This window comes from Canis lupus, chromosome X (assembly GCF_011100685.1).
Source record: "Canis lupus familiaris isolate Mischka breed German Shepherd chromosome X, alternate assembly UU_Cfam_GSD_1.0, whole genome shotgun sequence".
In the NCBI taxonomy this organism is placed as follows: Eukaryota; Metazoa; Chordata; class Mammalia; order Carnivora; family Canidae; genus Canis; species Canis lupus.
In genome coordinates, this window is record NC_049260.1 from 104,933,124 (window position 1) to 104,953,967 (window position 20,844).

A 20,844-nucleotide genomic window follows, 5' to 3' on the forward strand; every position below is an offset into this window, starting at 1 on the left:
CTTTCGATGGACACCGAGGCTCCTTCCACAGTTTGGCTATTGTGGACATTGCTGCTAGAAACATCGGGGTGCAGGTGTCCCGGCATTTCACTGCATCTGTATCTTTGGGGTAAATCCCCAGCAGTGCAATTGCTGGGCCGTAGGGCGGATCTATTTTTAACTGTTTGAGGAACCTCCACACAGTTTTCCAGAGTGGCTGCACCATTTCACATTCCCACCAACAGTGCAAGAGGGTTCCCTTTTCTCCGCATCCTCTCCAACATTTGTAGTTTCCTACCTTGTTAATTTTCCCCATTCTCACTGGTATGAGGTGGTATCTCATTGTGGTTTTGATTTGTATTTCCCTGATGGCAAGGATACAGTCAACAAAACTAAAAGACAACCTACAGAATGGGAGAAGATATTTGCAAATGACGTATCAGATAAAGGGCTAGTTTCCAAGATCTATAAAGAACTTATTAAACTCAACAGCAAAGAAACAAACAATCCAATCATGAAATGGGCAAAAGACATGAACATAAATCTCACAGAGGAAGACATAGACATGGCCAACAAGCACATGAGAAAATGAGCTGATTATTTTTAAAGAAAAATAGGCACAGATGATGCTCTGAAAAACAAATGGAAGATACATTTATAAGGGAAATCTCCATATGTCAGGGTGTCTCCCTGGCTGTACCAGGAAGAGGAAGAGGACCCTAAATCTCTAGAAACTGTTGTCAATGGAGAAGTCATGAACCTAATTCTGTGTAACAAAAGTACTCTTGTTTACTGTGCTTTTTCTGGTCACTTCCCATAACTGACTCCCCATCCCAACATCTTTTTTGTCTTTAGTTGGAGATGTTTTTTAAGGTGATAGCTTCAGCCATTTCAGAGAGTTACTGCAATTTCCTGGGTCTCTCTCATGTGTATAGGACATACATATGTTTTTAAATATTTTTTCTCCTGTCAGTCTGCCTTTTATTATGGGTGGGGTGAGGTGGAGTGGGTGTCTCAGCCAAGAACCGAGAAAGGTAGAGGGAAAATTATTTTTCCTGCCCCACTTTATCAAACAGTTTCTGTTATTATGCTCAAAGCAGAAATCTATCTATATTTTACCATAGCATTGTTTTCTTTTCTGAACATATCAGAAAAAAGGTTTCTGCAGCAGCTTAAAAGTCTGTGGTGCTAGGTACTGGGGAATCATTAGATCTACTCTTCTTGGACTAAACAGAAAGCACCAAACTAGTGATTCCAATAGCAATGGCAGATCACCAAGTGGATTTGAAGATGTGAAGCATTTACTTAAGAAAGAATATACCACATAGATACATAAATATTGTAGGGGATCAGGACAGACCCCCCAAGAATGTGCTACTTTGCATGTAGATTATGCGGGGTGATTGTTGCCACAGGCAGCAAAAGAATTTACCCAAGACAGAACAAAGGAAATAGAACTTTATTGGATATACTGCAATGGAGCAAAGGGCAGGATGGTAAGAAAAGACTGCCAGGAGGCAGTGGTGGGGGGTGTATTTGGGTGGGGGCATGATGAGGTATGGGAACTATGGTATTTCCTTTTTTGGTACCTGTACCTGGTTCTCAGCAGCCCATTGGTCAGCTAGGGCCTATGGCTATTTTGAGGTGGGTTGACTAATGGGCCTGTGTGCATTCAGCCTGGTGGACACTGTGGGCCATTCTACCTCACTCAGGTTTCCACTGCTCAAGCCTGTTACCTGAAAGCAGCCTCTACAGATTACTTTGAACTGAAAACACTTGAGATCCTGCTGGCTTGAGGGAAACCTTTGTCTTCCCTTAACCGCACAGAAAAATCTAAATTGGGGATCTTTCCCAGGATAAGGGTTATTAGCAGAGATTCATTTTATGTGAGTGACCCATCTGGATGGCAGAGCAAACATCTAACTAGCAATATCTGCTCTTCTTATTGTCCTGTGAAATTCATTCTTTTCCTCTGCAATCCTGGAGCCCTACCTTCTTCTCCTTAGTTCAGGATGACGTGTAGACCTCTTTTGCCCAACTGCCTTTGGAATTTCCGTGTCTATGTGGATTCCCCATATATCTGCCTATTAAATTTTATTTTCTGTTAATCTGTCCCATGTCAATTTGTTTCTTAGTCCAGCTAGAAAGACCTTTGAAGGGACAGGAATTCTTGCTCCCTGACAGTATGTATATCTTTTTCTTTTGGCTTTTCCTTTGCCCAGTAACCAAATCAACATTAGAACCTCTCTGTGCCTATCTACACATCTGCTTTCCCCTCCCATTCTCCAGGTAAATTAGTTTGGTACTACCACCACAGCTCGTGGGTTAAAACAATTTGAAGAGTTGTTTGGGAGGCTGAGGACAAGAGGAGGGACTTGAAAGTGAACATAATAAAAACTTTTAAATAAAAGTTTTAATAAATAATAAAATAATAAAACTCCAAACTTTTATTTCAATACCACCGTTGCAAATTGTCTTTGATACTTTTCATTATTGAAGCAGAAGGAAAACTTGTCCATCTCAGGAGTTCCCCATCAATTACTTCAATCTTAGAAACAAAATAAGCAGAAATTAGACGTGATAAAATGCAAATAATTTCCTGGGCCTTATCCTCTATCCCTAAAGGGTGAAGAATAATGAATATCATCTTTTAACTGACAAGCCAATATAATGATAGTAAATCTAACTAACCCTGGGTCTGTGGTCTTTTCTGTTTTCAGAGCTGCTATATCCTTCAGAGAGAGTAAGGTCCACCTATCTGAAACTTACCATTTCCAGCATTGCACTGCTGCTATTTAAAACAATAACACCTCTTTAGTTATATGTATTGCTTTTCAGTTGACAAAGTACATTCATATACATTTGTCACATAAATTCATAACATTTTGTGTGGTTTTAAATTATTATTATTCCCATTTTAGAGTTGAAAAAACTGAGAGTCAGAAAGATTAAATGGCATTCCAAAAGCTACATAGCTAGTAAGGAGAACTAGTACTTAAAATACAGTTTCCCAGAGGTGTCTGGCTGGCTCTGTTGGTAGAACATGCAACAGTTGATCTCAGGGTCATGAGTTGGAGGCACACATTGGGTCTAGAGCTTACTTTAAAAAAAAAAAGTCCTGGTTTTCTGGTTTGAAATTGAGTGCCTGTTCCCTCAAACCCCCAGATGCCTATCCACATCCCCCTGCCCCATTCCTGCCCCTAGCCACATCCCTCTGCCCCATTCCCGTCCCTACTCACAATGCTTATAAGCTCCTGAAGGTTCCTGGTATTTCCAAAAAGCAGTAGGCAATCATCAAATTCATTCCACTGTTTAAAAATAAAAATATTTTAATTGTCTACATATTATAATGTTTTTACATTTTAGAAAACATTTCTGGCTAGGGAAAGACCTCTCCTCCTGGAGTAGCCAATTCTTAGAAATAGACAAGGACCTAGCTAGGAGCATGCCTTTGATATGCAAACTAACAATCCAAAGTCATATCTCCTCTATCCGGCCCCTACACCCCAGGAGACAATAGTCCTCTGCCTTAATCATCCCAGGGCCAGGTGTCAGACAGCTAATGACCACCCTGTAGCCCAAAGCCCACAGATATCATTCAAAGAAGCTGAAACTGTTCACCTTGCCCCGCCTTGCCTTTCCTGCCAAAACACAAGGAAGGCCATAGCCTAAACCTTCCCTTTGCTCCTTTTTCTGCCTCTTGACCACCTGGTGTCTCCCTTGTGACCCTGGGAGAGGGCATGTGCCTTTTGTCTTTGGCACCTGTAAGTATACTAGATTTTGTTTTCCTGAGTCTCTCCTCTTCATCTTGTGGCTACAGCTCACCAACCATCTCATAAAAGAATACAGAATATCCGCAAGCATTTCTTGAGCAGCTACTGTGTCCCAAACCATGTGCTAGGGACTGGGGCTGGCAATGGTGAACAAATCACACATAGCTCCTATCTTCAAGTAATGCATGATTTCATAGAGGTAAAAGACAAGTAAACAATCTATTACTTAGCATGGTATCTTGTACATGCTAATAATAGCACTTACTATTTATTTATTTATTTATTTATTTATTTATTTATTTATTTAGATTTTATTTTTAAGTCATCTTTACACCCAGTGTGGGGCTCGAACTTGCAGCCCCAAGATCAAGAGCCACATGCTTCACCAACTCAGCCAGCTAGGCACCCCAGCACTTAACTATTAAGTGTATCAGATACTAAGCTTATTAAGGTATTACTGTATCAGGAACTACTGTAAGCAGTATGTATTGTCTCAGTTAACATTGAAAACAAACCTATTAGGTAGGCTTTATTACTGGTCCAACTTTACAGATGAAAAAACTAAGATATAGAAAGGTAAAGTAACTTGCTCAAGGTCATACAGCCAGCAAATAGGGGTGCCAGGATTTGAAGCTTGGTCTGTGTGACCCTTGCCCTCTACATCATGCCAAGTCTAATAGTCCACCTTTTTTGTTGATGAGAAATAAACCTTGAACAAAAATGCTACCTTTTATTGCTTATCTCAGGCCTGAGACAGCCCCACAGTAAATGGGATTGTGTCTCAAAGCCTTACCCCAGATTGTACCAAGGTGACAGCATTCTTGAAATTGTATCATCCCAACAACTTTAGAAAAATAAATACCCCCTTTTCCCTTCCACATTTGTCAATCAACAGCAGCCCATTACGAACATCAAGACTTGGATTTATATTAATGTCATCACATAAATTAAAAAGAAATACACTCAGAGCTTGACTTTGGTCCCAGGAGAAAGACACTTTAAAAATGGAATGGCTGTCTCTCCTGAGTTCTCTTATTCCAAATCCATGGCCTCATAAACACCAGCCAATATTTGACAGCAATGTGATTTCTGTCGCATATCACAATGAAATCAAAACCACTCAAACATGTGCAAAGAAAACAGTTCTCAACTTACTTTCATTACCTGGAGACCAATTCTGAGTTGGCTAAGACAAAATGGACCACACAATATTTTCCATATTTGATCCATTTTAAAAGGAATCTCACATTTTCCGGTGAAAATGACTATTTGGAACAAGTAAAAGTCACATTAAAGCCAGGGAAAAAGGTTAGATGTCTCCTTTACAATTTCCACGTACTTTATAGTAAAAGATAAAATAATATTATGTAAAAATTGGAAATAACAAAAAATTAAACTCTTACCCTGGGTGCCATGTCCGGAATGCCACTCTTTGTGTGCATGGAGAGGTCCTCTGTAGCCCTGTCCATAGGTAATCATGTTCTCCATAATTGCATTTGTAGTGAATATACAATGTGGTATTTTGCTTTTATCACTTGACATCGTATAATGTATTTTTGGTATTGCTACTTAGTCTTTTTAATTATCATTTCAACTTTTTCAAAATAGGTTGCATTAATATTCCATAAAGTAGTGGGACCATAATTTATTTACCCATTACCCTGTTGTTAAACCTGCAGGCTGTTTCCAACTCTTCAGTATTATAAATAATAGACAAATGAACACCCTCATTCATGTAGGGTTTTCCCCCTATTTCAGAATATTTCCTTGAGATAAATTCCCTTTAGTGGAATTGCCAGGCCAATTATGTTAAAGAATTTCAAAGCTATAGAACCAAATGGATCATTGTTAGGCATATCTCCTGCTCATCCTTCAAAATCCAGCCCTGTTTCCATCCTTCCACTCCTCCCTACACTCCACACATAGTGACTTACTCCCTTATTTGTGGAAGACGTGTTATCTTGTATAGACCTCGGTTACAGCATTCACAGTGCATCCTTAGTCAACTTCTTTAACTTCTCTAAGCCACAGCCTCCTTGTCTGTAAAATGGGGATAATCATACCTAACTCAAAGGGCTATTATTGCAAGGATTAAAAAGTATTGAAGTTCATAACATGGACATAATGCTTAAAAAATGAAAACCATTATCAGAGGGCCTGGGTGGCTCAATCAGTTAAGTGTTGGACTCTTGGCTTCTGCTCAGGTCATGATTTCATGGGTCCTAATTTCATGGGTCATGAGATGAAGCCCCATGTCAAACCCCACATTGGGGGATCCCTGGGTGGCGCAGCGGTTTGGCGCCTGCCTTTGGCCCGGGGCGTGATCCTGGAGACCCGGGATCGAATCCCACGTCGGGCTCCCTGCATGGAGCCTGCTTCTCCCTCTGCCTGTGTCTCTGCCTCTCTGTCTCTCTCTGTGTGACTATCATGAATAAATAAATAAAATCTTTAAAAAAAAACCCACATTGGGCTCCACACTCAGCAGAGAGCCTGTTTGGGATGCTCTCCTTCTGCCCCTACCCTCCACCCCCACCCCTGTGCACTCTCTCTAAAATAAATAAGTATTTTTTTAAAATGAAAACCATTATCATTATATCATACTGCTATTTTGTAGTTACCAAACTACTTGACTGTGCATTTTTGAGGGGAGGGATCATGTCTTGGTCATCTCTGTGTCCTTGGCACATAGCACAGTGCCTGGCACATAATACGCATTCAACTAAAATATTTATTAAATACTACGAATAAATGAATATGGGCATAAATGAATGTTCATTGAAAAAAATTTACACCACCACCAGCACTGTTTTTAAAAATATTATTTTCGCACTACATTTACCAGCACTGAGTATATATGCTTGATATCTATAAAGAAAAGTAAATTTATTTTTCATCGTGTTCAAACATGTCTATCATGTTTCAGTAACGTGAAGAATACATACTATTTGGGAATAAGCTTCAAGTTTTTTTTCTGCTGAAGAAGATTGGGGATTCTGTACCATAATTATGGTAGCACTAGCCACATGTAGCTATTTACATTTTATTTTAAATAAAAAATAAGAATAAAATGAAATTTAAAATTAATTTCTTCAGTTTCACTAGCCATGTTTCTTTTGTTTTTTAATTTTTTTTAATTTATTTATGATAGTCACAGAGAGAGAGAGAGGCAGGCAAAGACACAGGCAGAGGGAGAAGCAGGCTCCATGCACCAGGAGCCCGACGTGGGATTCAATCCCTGGTCTCCAGGATCGGGCCCTGGGCCAAAGGCAGGCGCCAAACCGCTGCACCACCCAGGGATCCCACTAGCCATGTTTCAAATGCTCAATAGTTACATGTGCCTAATGGCTACTATATGGGGCAAAATTTCTGTAGGTAACTCTGGATATAATCCAAAAAGAATTTCCTGTTTGGTTTTTTAAAGCATTTAATGATGAATTTGCAGTAAAACTTACTTAAGAAGTTATATTTGATTAATTTTAGACTAAATAGACTAATTTTAAAGTCAGTTAAGGGATGCTTGGGTGGCTCAGTCAGTTAAGCACCCGACTTTTGATTTCATCTCAGGTCATGATCTCAGGGTTGTGAGATCAAGCCCCATGTCAGGCCTACACTCAGTGTGGAGTCTGCTTGAGATTCTCTAGTTCTCTCTCTCTCTCCCTCTGCCCACCCCCACTCTCTCTCAAATAAATAAATAAATCTTAAAAAAATAAAATAAAATCAGTTAATATCCCCTGAAGATTTACGAACTGTGGAGTGAGAGAATATGGATGAGCAGTTTGAGAAGCAGTAAGAAAAAGACAGAATGATATTAAAAATTTGCCATACAGTATCTCAAAAAGTTAAATGTAGAATTACCACATGACCCAGAAATTTCACTCCTATAAATATGCCCCAAATAATTGAAAACAGCTACTGAAACAAATACATGTACACATATATTCATAAGCAGCACTATTCACAATAGCCAAAAGGTGTAAATAGTTCAAAGACCCATCAATCAATGATTGAATAAACACATTGTAGAATATCCAGATGATGAAATATTATTCAGCCATAAAAATGAATGAAGTATTGATCCATGCTACCACTTGGATAAACTTTGGAGACATTATGCTGAGTGAAAGAAGCCAGACACCAAAGATCACATACTGTATGATTCAATTTATATGAAATATCCAGAATAGGTAAACAATAGAGAAAGAATGAAGATTGGTAGTTGCCAGGGACAGGGGAAGAGAGGAATGGGTGATGAAAATGTTCTGCAACAAGATAAAGATGGTTGCACATCACAGGTGTACCAAATGCCACTGAATTGTTCACTTAAAATGGTTACTTTCATGCTATGTGAATGTCATCTGAATAAAAAAAAATGCCATAGGTGTTCCACAAAGTGAATCATTGGCACATAGATAAACTGTATTATTATTCCAACTACAAAATGGGCAGCGGTTTCTTTAGCTGGGGTTTGGCAGAGCGAAAGAGTTGTAGACTAGGGAAGGTGGTCCTTGGAGGGGATCTGGTCAACATCAGGTCTCTCTGGATAGTGTATTTCCAACCCCCCACCCCTCTGCCCAACTCACTCCAGGCATATCTTCTGTGAAATTTATGGAACAAACACAGTGTCTGGTTGGTATAAGGCTAGAGGAGTGGAAGCAATAATTGGAGGAGAAAACAATAGAAAATTTCCAGGTGGGACTATCTTTTGGCTATAACCAGGGGAGACTAGGTGATAGGGCTGAAAGAGGTGGGAATGAAGAGAGCTTTTCTTGCTCAGAGTTCCTGTACTGATCGAGGCCCTTTAGAGCCATAGATTAGAAAGCAATATTTTAATGTCCTTGGTCCTGGGTTTGATCTCTGTGTTAAGCCAATAGCTTAATTCTATTGCCTTAATTTGGTTCTCCAAAGTTTGTTACTTGGCAGTGCACTGCCCTGGTGCTCAAGCAGCCTGGAGGCTAGTCCTAGCTCTGTTGGTGATTTACTGAGTGACTTTAGCAAGTTCTTTCCTCTATAGCAGCCTCAGTTTCCACATCTGCAAAATATTGGTCTAAAAGATCAAGTTTCCAGGATAAGCTGAAAGTGCACCATATTCTTCATGAATTTGCAGAAGATAAAACATTTTATCTCTTGCTCCAACTAACCACCTAAAAGTATTTGAAAAGATGGAATGACACATATGGCCATCCAAGACCCCTTCAGAGAAGAAAGCCTTTTATATGATTGGGATACTCCCCTAATGCTCCTAGAGTATCCTCCCTAAAGGACATGAATAAAGTCCTGCAAAGTAATTCTGTCTCCCTTAAAACCTAAACATGCTACTTAGTCGGTAGGTGTGAGGCTTCATTGTTCTCCAAGCAGTGGCGCAATGTGCACTGAGCCATCCAGACTCCACCGTCCAGCCTCACCTGTGACCAACATTGCACTCACAGATGAAAGATACACCTCGGGCAGCCTGGGTGGCTCAGCGGTTTAGCGTCGCCTTCAGCTCAGGGCGTGATCCTGGAGACCCGGGGTCCCACGTCGGGCTCCCTGCATGGAGCCTGCTTCTCCCTCTGCTTGTGTCTCTGCCTCTCTCTGTGTGTCATAAATAAATAAATAAATAAATAAATAAAATCTTAAAAAAAAATACACCTCATCCTGCCAATCGATGGAAAATAAGGAGCATCCTACAGCTTGAAAACCAGAACTGGCAATTTGAGAGAGAAAAAAATAGGGCTGTGAAAACAAGCCCAGGAAGGAAAAGATGACCAGGTGCTCCCACTCTCCATGTGGGAAATAAGATGGTGGCCATCCTGTGGAGACTATCAGGGAGCTAGTAGGGCCAAAAAGCAGCTAAGAGTCTGGTTAAGTCCCAGTTATCTGAGACTACAAGTAAATTATGGCAGCATCAGGAAAATATCTATGTAGGAAGCTTGCTTATACTCTCTATAAAGCATTCCTTTGGGTTCTCTCCTTCATGTAGAGCAAAATAATTCGCAAATGTATCTGCCTGGTCCAACTACATCTAGAGGAATTCTTTAAAGAAGTGCTTTGTTCACACTAGGGCCAGACTGTTAAAGGAGGAACGTGTGGGGGTAATGGTGCTCATAGCATTAACAGTTGAAATGAGAGGGCCTCAAGGCAAAGAACCCAAGCAGGCTGAGTCAACCCACCGGGGCAGCCCTTCTTCCCTTCCTAGTAGATCTGCCTATAGTTTGTTCTGCTTGCCTAAAACCCTGGAGAGGTCTGCCCTTTATTTCAATAAAATCTCCCCACTTCCTTCCAGTGCCTTCCTACCTCATCTAACTACAAATCCCTTTTGGAAACCAAGAGAGTCATTTGCTTTCCTAGATGGAGTCAGACTTCCATAGGTAAGTTCCGTAGGTAACATCTCTGTCTCTCTGGGTGTAATCCCCATTTATGAACTCAGCTCTATTTCTTTTAAAGACCTGTCATTCTTTGCCTTCAAATAATTCTGCCATACTAATTCTGGCACTTCAGCTTTGTCCCCAGTTGAAGTTCTCTCTCTCTCTTTGCCTACCAACCCCCAACCCCTTGAACATATTCCCAGGCCTCACCACCATGTAAACCTGTAATCTTTTTATGCCACTATCCATATTGGTTTATAAAACAGAGGTATGCAAGACATTGGAAAGAAAAATGGCACCTGTCAAATACCAAACCCTATGAAATGCCTGCACAATTTCACTTTTCACCTAGTAAATATCCAATTATTTTCCAGAATAGCTCTTTCCAGAATTCAAATCTGTTTCCATTAATATTAAAAGTTTAGAGGTCTGGGAGAACAGGAAGGGGCTGATTAAAAGCAGACAGGGTTCATTATCTGGTTAATCACAATCCAGCATTTCCCACCCCCATTTACCACTCCCCCACCCCACCCCCCAACACAATTGTTCTGCTTCAGAAAAGGTCACACTAAAATTCTGCAAATAAAACCTTATCCTACAACAGTTCCAAGGGTGGAGCTCTATTTTGGAGGGTTTGAGACTGGTATCATTATAAAAGAAATTGATTTTATACCATTTCACCCGGGAAAGAAAATATCTCCCAAAGTATTGCCTACCATTCTGCCACACAGAGTGGATGCCCGGAGTTTGTTAGAGCCAGGCTCTGCCTGAATGTGAATCATGTGATATTTAGAGTTGCAAGTGCTTCTTGGAGATTCTCTGCTTGTTTTAGTAGACAGGGAAACTGAGACCCAGAGAGGGATGGGATTAGGACACTTACCACTGCAGGCAATGCTGGTGTGTGGGAAAAGTGCCGAAAAGGCCTAAATTGAATGAATTATCATTTCTCCATCTTCAACATTTCCATGGGCCATATGTTAATGGCTCATCTTTTATTGCTCCCCTGAGAACTGACTCAAAGGCAAAGCCAAAATGGGTATTTTAATGCAAAGCATATTAGGAGGCCAGAAGGCAGGAGGAGGTACTGTCTCAGGTTGCCTGGCTGCTTGGCTGGGAAGGCTTTGCTCCAGGCCTTTGGGAGATTACTCATTCAGATGCTCATGATGCCAGTGCCAAAAGGAAGCTGGGCTAAAGGCTAAATACCAGGATAGCGCCCTCCCTTTCCTTGAGGGCAAGTGGAGTTATGAGACAGGATCCCAGGAGGTGCTGAACAGCCTTCTATTGCCACGGGATTCCCTAAAACTCTTTTAGGGATTGAGACTTCCAATGTGGAACTTCCATGGTGAGACAGTTTAAAAAGAGGAGGGGATTGATTTCTCAACACGATTTTTAAAAGTAAAAAGAGAGACACAAGGGGAACTGGCTCAAGAATAAGTACCAGCCAGTGACCTTGGTAGTGTCCTCTCTCCTCCTAGGACTAATCGAAGTCATCTCTTAGACCCCTCCTATGTTGCTGGTGAGAATGTAAAATGGTGGTTCTTTAAAAGGTTTAAAGTAGAGTTGCTATGTGGGCCACTCCACTCTGAGGTATCTACCTAAGAGAATTGAAAGCAGAGACTCGAACTTGCACACCCATGTTCATGGCAACATTACTCACAATAGCCAAAAGGTAGACACAACTCAAGTGTCCATCAACAAATGAATGGATAAACAAAATGTGGTCTGTCCATACAATGGAATACTATGGTATCATTAAAAAGGAACGAAGTACTGTCCATGCTACAATGTGGACGAACCTTGGAAACATGCTGAGTGAAATAAGCCAGACACAATAGGACAGATATTATATGATTCCACATATGTAAAATATCTAGCATAGGCAAATTTGACAGACAGAAAGTAACATGGTGGTTGCCGAAGACTGGGGGAGGGGTGAATGCAGAATAACTTCCTTTTTTTAAGATTTTATTTATTTATTCATGAGAGACAGAGAGAGAGAGAGAGAGAGGCAGAGACACAGGCAGAGGGAGAAGCAGGCTCCATGCAGGGAGCCTGATGTGGAACTTGATCCTGGGTCTCCAGGGTCACGCCCTGGACTGAAGGCGGCGCTAAACCACTGAGCCACCTGAGCTGCCCAGTAATTCTAATTTTAACTTTTTGAGGAACCACCAGACTGCTTTCCAGAGCAGCTAACCAGTTTATATTCATGCTGGCAGTACAGTTTTGCCACATCCTTGCCAACACTTGTTATTTTCCGTTTATTTCATTTATCTAATTATAGCCATCCTAATGTTTAATGGTATCTCATTGTTCATTGTGGTTATGTGGCTGCCCTGTCTTATGGGTATCATGGTCTTGATTTCACATGGAATACTTTAGTGTCTTCTTCTCACGGTTTTAACTGCAGACAGGTCAACCTGTGGTTGGAAAGATGAGTCTTTGAGAGACTCTGCTCAAAGAAAGCAATGACTCCCTGTGCTGCCCCCACCCCCAGCCATACTTCTCCTGTCAGGGAACTAAGGTCTCCCTACCAAGATTCTGACCTAGTTTCCTTCCACCACAACCACAAATCCACATAGACTCCATCACTTCTCTCTCCTCCTACTTTGAAATTAATCAAACATACTCATCTTACTTCTAGGCAGCAAATGGCTGCTGGGTAGATATGTCCTGATGGCAAGCCAGGAGCTCCCAGCCTCCCAAAGGGGACTAATGAGAAGCCGATGTGTTTGTCACCTGTAGGCCCATCTATCATTTCTTCCCAGCCGTTGTCCCTCAAGGAAAAAGCTGGATCTGGGCTCCTGCAAGGATTCTCTTTTTATCTTCTGGTCAACAAACTTGCTGTGGAGGAATCTCGTTTTCCTTTCTCTGCTCAGATACCTGACATCCTGGAGGGGTGGCATGGACATGAAGAAGAAAAGGAGTTAATAATACAATAACATTTATTTGACGGGCTGTGGGACAATCGATAGACTAAGGCCACAATCTACTCCTCACTCTGGAGGCTACACACATTGCCAATTTGAGAGAGAACTAGAGAGCGTAGACAAAGCCTAGAAGTAGCAGAGGCTCAGTGTCAGCCCCTCCCTTCCACCTCTAGATGCAACCTTCCCCCACTCACCAAGTGTGCTAATAGCCATGCTGTACAGGCTCTCCCTCCTCAGGCTTCTCTCCTCTTCAAGTCTTCCCCTCAGGGCTCGGCTCCAGTGGCATGTGTGAGTGCATGCATGCATGGATCTCAGCCTCAGATGCACAGTAGTCCTCTCTGGCTGCTGCTAACAACACAACACCGGCAAAAGGTGGGGAGCTTAAACGACAGAAATTTATTTTCTCAGAGTTCTGAAGGTTGGAAAGTTCGAGATCAAGGGTCTGGCAAGATTGGTTTCTGTTGAGAGCTCTCTTCCTATCATGCAGATAGCTACCTTCTCACTGTGTCGTTACAAGGCAGGAGATGGGGAGAAGAGAGGGAGGCAGGGAGGGATGGAGAGAGAGAGAGAGAGAGATCTTTCTTCTCTTACAAGGCCATAGTCCCACAAGATTAGGACCCCATCCTTACAACCTCACTTAATCTCTTAACCTCCTGAAAGCCCTGTTTCTAAATACAGTCAAAATGGAGGTTAGGGCCACAATATCTGAATTTTGAGAGGACACGAGTCGATAGCAGGTGCTCTACCAAGTTCTGTGCCAGTGCCCTGTGGTGGCTGCAGATAGGTAGGCTCTGCTATACTCATTAGGCATTGGCAAAATTTCTCAGAGACTGCTCAGAGCACAAGACCCCAATAGACTAAAAACTGGCTCCTGACAACTAATTGTTGACACACTCACTAAGCCTCTCCATGCACCCCCTAACATTTGAGGGGCTCAGAGCAAGAGTACTAACAGAGGTCCATATACCATACAACTAATAATTAAAAATTGTAAGTCAAGGCAACAAATTATTAAAATATATTCTATGTTCTATGTTCCATCTCCTACTTTGACAACTATACTTTTATAACAACAAAATCAATGAATATGTATGAAGTGATTTTTATACTTTTGAAAGCCAGTAAAATATCAACAACTAAATTTAATTATGATTGTGCATGTCTGGATATTCTTCTTTTTTTAAGTAGGCTCCACTCCCAAGGTAGGGCTCGAACTCATGACTCTGAGATCAGGAGTTGCAAGCTCTACCAACTGAGCCAGCCAAGAGCCCCTGGTTATTCTTTTGATAGGCCAACAATATTTAGATAAATCATAACTTAAGGATATATATAACTGAGAATTTATCTTGTATTTATTCCATAAAATTTCTTTTTCTTGCCTTTATTCCAGTGAAATTCCTGTTTGTATTATATGTTATAATCAAGATCCTTAAAAAAATAAATAATCAAGATCCTTCATATAACTTGTAGAATTGTCAGTTATGATCTAAAGCAGGAGTCAGCAGGGAAGCCTGGCTGGCTCAATCAGAAGAGCACGCAACTCTTGATTTCGGGGTCATGAGTTCTAGCCCCATGTGGGGTGTAGAGATTAGGTAAATAAAAATAAAACTTAAAAAAATGTAGGGGTCAGCAAAATTTTTCTATTAATGGCCAGATAATAAAAATGTGAGACTTTGCAGACTCTAAGGTCTATCTTAACTACTCAACTGCCATTAGAGCCCGATGCTCTGACAGACAATATTTTTTAAAAAGAAAAAAAGAAGGGGTGTGGTTCTGTTGCAATAAAATCTTATTAGGGTGCCTGGGTGGCTTAGTAGGTTAAGCGTCTGACTTCAGCTCAGCTCATGATCTCAGGGTCCTAGGATAGAGCCCCATGTTGGTCTCCCTGCTCAGCAAGGAGTCTGCTTCTCTCTCTCCCTCTCCGTTCACCCCCTCCACTCATGCTCTGTCCTTCTCTCTCAAATAAATAAATAAAATCTTTTTTAAAAAACTTTATTTACAAAAATAGGCAGCTTGCCTGTGGGCCATAGTTTGCCAACCCCTGCCAAAGGATTAAAACAGAAAATGTAATTGTATGAAATATATAAAATTTAAACACATCTTAATTAAAAAAATAAAATACCTGTTCAAATTATTTAAAATATTTTCATGCTTTCAAAAAACTTATTTTTCTAAGGTATTCAAAATGTTTTAAAAGGCAAACTATAAAAGACAAATAATACTAAAATTTTAAGTTAAATCAATTCAATAATAATAATTAATAATTCAATAATATGTAAATTATTTTATTAGACCTGAATTGTCATTTGATTCAATCTAACTACAAATGTTTATAGAAATAATACTATCTGCAATTTTAGTATTCAATGCTCATTGGAATCATCCTATACGCATTTTATCTAGACCTACATAGACACAAATTTAAGAGTGATATGAATTATTTACTATTGCAAAATGTCCCTCAGTCACCAAGTACAACTGTTGTAAATCCAATGCTAATATGTGAATGCATTCAGAACCATAAGGTGAAAGCAAGGAAACAATTTGCTATGCAAGAATCTATTGTGGTTATGTTATCAGAAAATGAGGATTTTATGAATTAATTTGTCTTTTTTTAACCTTAGCACTCAAATCCCCTCTGGACTCCATCTCTGACATCAGCAGCTATACAACCCAGAAATCTTCACAATATTCAACCATATTTTGCTGTTGTTACCATTGTTGGATCAGAAAATAGGCCAAGAAATGAAGAAATGTTTCCCAGGAATATGAATAGAGTTATTCATAAAGATAGCTGTTTAGAATATGGATCATTGGGATCCCTGGGTGGCGCAGCGGTTTAGCGCCTGCCTTTGGCCCAGGGCGCAATCCTGGAGACCCGGGATCGAATCCCACGTCGGGCTCCCGGTGCATGGAGCCTGCTTCTCCCTCTGCCTGTGTCTCTGCCTCTCCCTCTCTGTGATTATTATCATAAATAAATAAAAATTAAAAAAAAAGAATATGGATCGTTAGTTACAGAAACATCCATGTGTCCTTATTGTCATTCATGCATTCATTCATTTGGTATGTGAGATATATCACAGCAGTGTACTAGAACTGGCTCCTACCAGCTTGGGAGAGCCAGTTGGGAACATCTCTTTCCAAATGTGGGTTTGGTGACATCACAGTGGTTGCTGGAAACCAAATGTGGTGGGACTATTTACACCATGAAAATCAGCAAACACTACAAACCAAGACTTTCTCTTACCCTCCGTACCACACCCCGACCCTCCACCACAGACATTTATTAAACATTTACTGGCATACCACTGGAAAGGTGGAGTCTTTTAAAAGTGTAAAGTTCAAAAAAAAAAAAAAAGAAAAAGAAATAAAAGTGTAAAGTTCAGGGCAGAGGCCCTTCTGGCCCAGGTGTCAGTGTAGTACTGGCCTTATCAGGACTGATTATACAACTTTGGGGCTTATACAAAATAAAAATGTGGAGTGCTTTATTCAAAAAATTTTCAACAATTCAGAGTGCATAGTTGGCTCAGTTGGTTAAGCATCTGACTCTTGATTTTGGCTCAGGTCATGATCTCAGGGTCATGAGATGGAGCCCCGTGTTGGACTGCTTCTCTCCTTCTCCCTCTCCCTCTGCCCCCACCCCACTGTGCTCATGTGCAGGCTCTCTCATAAATAAATAAATAAATAAATAAATAAATAAATAAATAAATCCTTTAAAACATTTTTTTTCAAGAACTTTCATGTGGTGATAGTAGAACATTAAAACTAGCGCTGGGCCTTTCTGAGTGCAAGGACCTATGTGAACCTCATCCATGGCTTTTAAAGTTTTGGTTGGTACCCACAACCTCCTAAGAGATTCTGGTCCTTATGACTTTGTTTGTTTGGGTTGGAATATAAGTAAAGCTTTCCTGTCCTGGCTGACACCTCCTGTCTCAGCAGAGCCATTACTGAAGTGGGTGATGCAGGTGCAGGTTACTGAAAGGATCCAGGAGTCTGTCCTGGGGCTCAGGAAAGTAAAGGTGCATCCACTGCTTGTACAGAGGAAAACAACCTCAGATCACCTACAGGAAGAAGTATTGGGTTAGGTAAAGATATTTGCTGACCTCCCACATGAAAGGTGAGATAGCGCTTGACTTTAACAAGAGAAGTTAGAGCATCACATTTATATTCCATAGGTTAATAATAAATGCAGTCAGAAAAATTCTGTTCATTCAATCATTGGTAATTTTAAAAATATTAATTGACTGATTGCTTGACCCAATTAAATAATCAGCTCAATATGTCAAATGAAATTTTTTATAATAAAATGACATCAATAAGAAAGAAAAAAAAAGAAAGGTGAGATAGCTTGGCTTAGTGGAACAGATGGGGGTCTTGCAAGCAGTTTCCAAATTCTTGGTCTGTGACTTAGAAAGTTACTTTAACCTCTCTATGCCCTGAGTGTCTTCAACTACAAAATGTTGAGTCTTGCAGGTGTTCAACAAATATCTACCCCTTCATTTGCATAAAAGAGATTGGCCATTATTTTGTTATCAGTTTAGCTTCTGCTTTGTTTAATGTCTGCTATTAACAAATTCTCCTCAGACAAATATTAAGACCTCCCATTTAATCCACAGGGTTCAAACAGGATTGTCAAAACAAAACCCTCTTGGCCCTTCAGGGTTCATGAGAAATGGCTCAAGGAGGGTCTTCTGTGTGTCCCACCTTCTGGTCCCCTTAAGTCTGCTTAAATGTGATTGTGTCCCATGCATTCATATGGACTCCTATGGTATTAGAAGGATCTTTAGAGAAACCATCTGTCCCAATTGTCCATCTGGCCAATAAACTTTTTAGTAACATTTAATAGACAGACTCAAGGCCTCTGCTTGAATGCTACCTGCCCAAAGAGTTTACTACCACCTAAGCAGCCTTTTTCTTTGTTGAACCGCTTTTGCCATTAGCACTGTCTTTCTTAAATTAAACTAGAACTCACATCTGTGAGACTTTTTCCTGTTGCCCCTGATTCTTTCCTCTGGACTCACAAAGCTCAATTTTGTGCTTTCTTCCATAAGATGGCTCCTCAGATATTTGAAGACCACTCTCATCATGTCTCTCCTTCTGCAGAAAAAAAGTTATTTTCCTTAGCATAAAATTCTACCCCTGTCCCAGAAACTTGCTGAGATGATAATAGTAAGACTCAGGAACCTTGGGTATACTCCCAGATATTCCCCTAGAGGACCTCAGGAATCTCATCCAAACAATATCACATACTCACTTTACAAAAAAAAAAAAAAATCTAGGGGTACTTGGCTGGCTCAGTTGGTGGAGCATGCTATTCTTGATCGTGGGGCTCATGAGTATGATCCCCACATTGAGTCCCCACATTAGAGATTAAATAAATAGATAGATAGATAGATAGATAGATAGATAGATATTTTTAAAATCTATTTACTGTGATAGCATGCTTTTTTTGGGTTATGTGGTTATCTTTCCTTCAGCAAGCTTAAAATATCTTTCACATCCCTTTTCTATCATCCAACATCATACTCAAGGCATGATTCTCTACTGATGGTGAAACAAAGGCCCCCAAAACTTGTGACTTCCCAGAGGTCATCCTGAATGTGTAGAGGAATTTGAAGCAGAACACAGATTTCCTGACTCAGAGCCCGACTCCAGTGACAGCCCACACAATGCAAACCATGCTCCATTGCTCTGGGATAGAAGAGGCTCACTTGACCAATTTGCAAATTCTCTCACTGTGTTGAGAGGAGTAGAATACAGAATGTGAACTTTCCAAGTTCAAAGTCTATTTCCTACTGGGAAAATGAGACATCTGGTTCATAGTTAAATAAGATGGATCCTAAGGGATCTTTGACAATGAGTTGCTTTTCTAAATTTGCCTTTTAGTAATTTAAACATACATGCATCTGAAACATATGGATGAAATGTACAAAGAGCTGTGGATGCTGTTGGAGTGGCAAACAATGAAAGAATCTTAGAATAATGGGGTAGCAGGGATTTCCAAAGGATCAATAGTCTATTCTATCTTCTCCTTTGCCTAGATAATTTTGCTTCCATCAAGCAAGAAGTATATAGTAAGGACCTATAGATTTTCAGCACCTATTGTGTTGGGTGGCAGTTAAAAAACAGGCCAGAAATGAATAGGTTCTCAGTGAGATAGTCATATGATTCTGAAGAAGAAAATATCCTATGTTTTGTTGACATGCAACTGTGAGGAGCAGCAATGGGCCAAAGCATTCAATGTGAACTCCGCTGTCTTCTGGGAGATGGAGCAAACTTCCTTTGTGCACATTGAGTCTTAAACTATAAGGTTGGGGTGGGAAGGGCAAATATATGAAATACATAAAATAGGGCAGCCCCGGTGGTGCAGCGGTTTAGCGCCGCCTGCAGCCCAGGGCGTGATCCTGGAGACCCTGGATGGAGTCCCTCGTCAGGCTCTCTGCATGGAGCCTGCTTCTCCCTCTGCCTGTGTCTCTGCCTCTCTCTCTCTCTCTCTCTCTCTCTCTCTCTGTGTGTGTGTCTCTATGAATAAATAAATAAAATCTTAAAAAAAAGAAATACACAAAATATATGGAAGGTTTGCCATTAATTGAATTATGTGGATAATCCATCTTTGTATTAAAGCTACCTGAAGCAAAGATGCTCCTGCATTAGAGGCCTCAAAATTTCAGGTCTAGTTTGAGTATCTACACATCCATGTACGCGTGTGTGTGTGTGTGTGTGTGTGTGTGTGTGCGTGTGTGTGTGTGTTTATGTGGTTTGGTTGTTCACCTGGCAAGAGATGTTTAAAAACACAGCCCTTTACCAGCCATGAGCTGTAGGTCTTGTAGCCAGACTGTCAGACTTAACATTAGCTCACTTGGAAAGAGGCTCATGAAGCCCAAATCCAGGATGCCTCTGATGGTGCTGGCTGAGCAGAAGCAGGTGTGGGAGAAATCGGATACTTTATCCTACATTTCAAGGGGGTAGAAAGCATATGGGCTTCAAGAATCCAGAAGGAAGGGTAGCCTGGGTGGCTCAGCAGTTTAGCACCGCCTTCAGCCCAGTGGGTGATCCTGGAGACTGGGGATTGAGTCCCATGTTGGGCTTCCTGCATGGGGCCTGCTTCTCCCTCTCCCTGTCTCTCTCTCTCTCTCTCTCATAAATAAATAAATAAAATCTTTTTAAAATCCAGAAGGAATAAAAAAAAAATCCAGAAGGAATAAAAGGAATTTCAATAAGAAAATTTGATTAGAAATATAAGGAACTATAGCTTTTGCTTTTTCTTTTTTTCAAGATTTATTTTTAAGTCATCTGTACACCCAACATGGGGCTTGAACTCACAACCTCGAGACCAAGAGTTGCATAGTCTACTGACTGAGTCAGCCAGGCACCCCAGAGCTATAATTTTTTCCTGAAAAATAATCAAGCAATGGGAAATTATGGACCATAGATTTTCAAAGGCACTGATAAACTATAAATCTGAAGTACGTCTTTATCTTTTAATTCAGAGAATAAGTACAGATCACTGGCTAAGTATATATTTTGCTCACATTTCTATAACAGAAAACAGAAAAGAAATTAAAATGCTTTAAGGCTTTAAGTGTTTGGGGGCAGTTAAAGTCTGTTTTTTAAGTCTGAAATTATTTCAAAATTAAAAAAAAACTTTAAAGAGTGATATAAATGTTCACAAAAATACATGAACAGGAAAGCCCATAGCACCACTATTTGTAACAGCTCCAAAGTGAGAACAACTCAAACGTTCATCAAAGGTAAAATGGATAAATGAAATGTCATATTTTAATAACATAAAATGCTACTCAACAGTGAAAAAGAACACAT

General features: G+C 40.4%; 1 long non-coding RNA gene across 1 annotated transcript; it reads left to right on the forward strand.

The window, feature by feature from the left end:
* The first annotated feature begins 1,425 nt into the window (after positions 1-1,425).
* LOC111094882 lies at positions 1,426-15,952 on the forward strand. Its single transcript, XR_005386012.1, has 3 exons — positions 1,426-1,475; positions 10,015-10,099; positions 15,648-15,952. It is a non-coding gene; the product is annotated as an uncharacterized LOC111094882 (long non-coding RNA).
* The last annotated feature ends 4,892 nt before the right edge of the window (positions 15,953-20,844 follow it).